Raw genomic sequence first — 4,207 nt, 5'->3', positions numbered from 1 at the left:
AAATACCAGGTATCTCAATGTTTGCACCGAGTGACGGTGGCATGGTGTTTGACATTCATTCCCATTTCTTGCATGGGACCTAAGCATGCACCCAAGGATAAAGATTTGATTTTTCAACCAATTTATGTGCACTAGAGCATGTGCATGTAGTTCAAATTTGAATTATGCAGATAAATGCATTTAAAACTCACGTAATGCATAAAAATTTCCAAACGAACCCTGAATAATTCCAGATCTTTGAGGACACACATATAGTTGCATGTTCACTGCAGATAAAAGGTCTAGCAATTCAAACATCATCCATGGCCGCTGTGACCCCATTATGTAATTCAAATCAAGACGGAAAATCAACTAGATCCCACACAGTTTATAATAACCAACCGTGTGAGATGCAACACAAAATATCTTGGAGCACCGTCGGAGTATAGTACACATACGGCTAACGCGACAAGGTGCGACAGCTACAGTCCACAACCCGCTCTGAATAAGGGACCGTGTTTGATGACAGTTTGCGCGCCAGTTTTTTCACTGAAGCGATTCCAAATTTTTGGCTTCCGTAGAAATATCCACCTCCCCCCCTTACCGAAAGCCACATTTCCCCTGTTTCCGCCTTACTTTCCAAGTTGAAACCTTCACTCCTTTCTTGCAGCGCCGCCTCCTCACTGACCACCCTCCTTCACGCTGCTCGGCTCGCCTATCCAGGCAGGTAATCCACACCCGACCCCCATCCTCCTCCTCCTTCCACATCCCACATGCCCTGACCGTCGGAGCGAGCGCGACACCTTCCACCCAAATCACCGACCCCTCCACCAAATAAGTGCCGGCCTAAGCCATGGTGCACGTAGTATAGCCAGGATCTCAAGGAGCATTTGGCAGCGGAGAAGAAAATTATGGCCGCACGTGGCGATGAGGTCGCGATGGCTGCCATTCATGCCGACCCCCAGATCTTGGAGGAGCACCTCGCCATCGAGGCCAGCGTTGACGCCTCGCGCGCTGACGCCGCGACGTGGTTGGCTGCTTTAAACGACAGTTCGTGGCGTTTTCTCGAGGTCACCGTCGGTGCCTTCGACAAAGACTACGAGGTGTTTTCTCAGCATGCATGTGCTTACCTCATCTCGAGAGCCAGCGGGTTGGTGCCCGGAGCGGCTCAGGAAACTCACCACTACAACGAGGGCACCCACGATGAGGAGGCCTCGCCCTCTTCCATGTCCAAGGAGCCAATCGTCATCGTTATCTCCGACAATGAGGACTAGCTTGTCTTACTAGCTCACTATAAGGACCCATGTTCAGTTTGCTAGCTACTGGCTTTCCTTAATAAATTCTAGTGAATTGTGCTATCTACTTTTACCATGCAATCTTCTGCTATAGTGTATATCTTCTATATGTCATGCAATGTGGTGTTCAGTTAACTGCTTGGTTCAATTCTGCAAATGTGATGTTCAATTCTTCAAGGTGCAATATTTCCAAGTTTTTAAGCATGCTTGGTTTGGTTAACTGTCTGATCTTCTATTACGAGTTGTTATATTGTGCAATGTGGTGCTCAGTTAATGTTTGGTTCATTTGTTGTGGTGTTTAGTTAACTTCTTGGTTTAATTATGCAATGCTATGTTCAATTGTTGTGGCTGCATTCTGTTATTGTATACCATGTGAGAAATAAATTGAATTTGGTTGTACTAAATACATGAGTAACAAATACAATTGCTATATTTCCAAGTTGTTAAGCATGCTTGGTTTGGTTAACTGTCTAATCTTCTATTAGGAGTATGTTATATTGTGCAATGTGGTGCTCAGGTAACGTTTGGTTCATTTGTTGTGGTGTTTAGTTAACAGCTTGGTTCAATTCTGCAATGCGATGTTCAATTGTTGTGGCTGCATTCTGTTATTGTATACCATGTGAGGAATAAATCAAATTTGGCTACACTTAATACATGAGAAACATATAAAAGTGCTATATTTCCTAGTTCTTAATCATGCTTGGTTTGGATAAATGGGTTTTCCATGTGGCTTGAATTAATTTGATGAATCTGCAATGTGCTTATTTATCATCAACATATTTTACTGATAGCATGCGAACCCTTACTTAACCTGATGACTAACTACCTTATATGTGTTGCAAGGAAACAATGGGAAGCACTAAGGTTTACCAGATGGTACTAACTATTATACCTTGCCTTTTTTGTTCCTTTGCCCCATTTCCAATATAGAGAATATATTTATGCACATCCTTGTTTTCAAGGTTGACTGATGATTACCTCTCAAACCACCTCTGTGGTCAGGAGGCGAGGAAAGTTTTCATACAACACCCACGGTTCAATATTGAAGTGTTCCTGAAGAGGTCGAAGGATGGACGGTCAATCATCCACGGGCACTGGCCTAAAGTGGCAAAGACCTTGAACATGAATGAAGGCTCAATATTCGCCTTCCGCTTCAGAAGTTTTCCAGATGAGATGCATCTCTCTATGTACCGTCTATGATGCTAATTTCGAAAGGTTCTAGATGTTGCATGTGAAACTTTCTGCGGGTGCAGTTGTGTAATGGGGTAGCGGAGTGCTGAAGCTATATTATGTTGTACTCTGATGTATTTCAATTATAAAATCTGCTTCCTTAATATGGAAATGGAATATATTATGTGCTCAATATGAATGTCAATTAGATTAGTAAATGGATTATTAATAATAGGGAAATTAGCCCGCTAATTGGCCAATTAGCTTGCTAATTGGGTTTTCCTATTGCAAACGGTTATTGAGAAAACACCATGGGCAATGACCTCAGGCAACGCACACAGTTTCTTGGAGTAAACCGTGTTGGATAATGAACAATCACACATGACATTCTCTTGAAAACTGTTTGCGTTACACCACCTTGCGCAAACGTTTTCCTTGGAGTGACTGTGTGGGATGTATATATGAACAGAAACGTTAAGCGGGGACTGACTGTCTGGGATGTACTTACGACCGGAAATGATTTCGCCTGTATAATTGTATTTTCTGAGCACTACTGTACGTATTTCTGTATTTGAGTGCTCGCCGGTCGCACACGACCTCATTTTGCCGAGCGTGTGTGCCAGGAGGGCATATCCCCGACGGTTTCTGGGTCGTGTGGGAAGGACCCCCCTATCGCCCACACTCACTTGGTGACAGTTCCGAACGCCATCGCGTAAAGGGATTAAAAACCATTCGTATAGCACCGACGCATACCAGTGAAACCACCTTTCCTTGTTAGGATAAAGGAACATGCTAAAGTTTCAACTGTGGTTAACAAAAATAATATTAGAACACATAAACCTAATGAACAAATCAAAGTAGAACCTAGTGTTGCTATGGTTAAGGATCTCCTCGAAGAAAATGTAGATGGACATTTTATTTACTTCTGTAATGAAGCTACTAGAATTGCCAAACCTGTTAAAGAGGAAAAACATAGACCCGTTGTTGGCACGCCCGTTGTCTTAGTTAAAATAGGAGATCATTTTTATCATGGTTTATGCGACATAAGTGCTAGTGTAGCGATCCGACCTCAGATGGTCAAATCTCTGAGCATAAGTGTCATCCCTGGATCGGTAATGCTGACACACACAGTACTTGAAGGATTTATAACAGAGTACAATCACACACTTATTACATCGAATGTCTCAAAACAGAACTTATTACAATAAATATGGCTTAAGGCCATCTAAAAAGATAACAACGGAATGCTTGGAAGACAAAGTGAGTCCATCAACTCCAACGGCAGAACTGAGTGCATGACAATGACCTAGCGCACCTTACTCTTCGTCTGAAAAGTCTGCAACATGATACGTTGCAGCCCGAAATGAGTCACCACATGGAATATGCTGGCAATGTAACACAGTAGAGCAATGAATAGAATAAAGCCTATCACTACATGCATATATGGCTGGTGGAGGCTCTATGGTTACAATGTTTTGCGAAAAACCAATTTTTCGCTACAACAAAGGAATATATTTTATTTAACTATCATGTTAGTTGTTAAACATTGAGAAGGTTCCTCCAACTCAATCCCAATTAGATAGTAACAAAACCCCAACAAATTAATTAGAGTGTTGAGATCGACATGAAAATCCAAGAGCCAGATACTCAAGATGTCCATAACCGGGGACATGGCTAATCATGATTAGTTTGTACACTCTAAAGAGGTTTGTGCACTTTCCCCCCACAAGACTTGATTTCCTCCACTGGATTGATCGCACTAC

The sequence above is a fragment of the Triticum urartu genome, chromosome 6, assembly GCF_003073215.2.
Source record: "Triticum urartu cultivar G1812 chromosome 6, Tu2.1, whole genome shotgun sequence".
Classification (NCBI taxonomy): Eukaryota; Viridiplantae; Streptophyta; class Magnoliopsida; order Poales; family Poaceae; genus Triticum; species Triticum urartu.
This window is presented reverse-complemented; position numbering follows the sequence as displayed.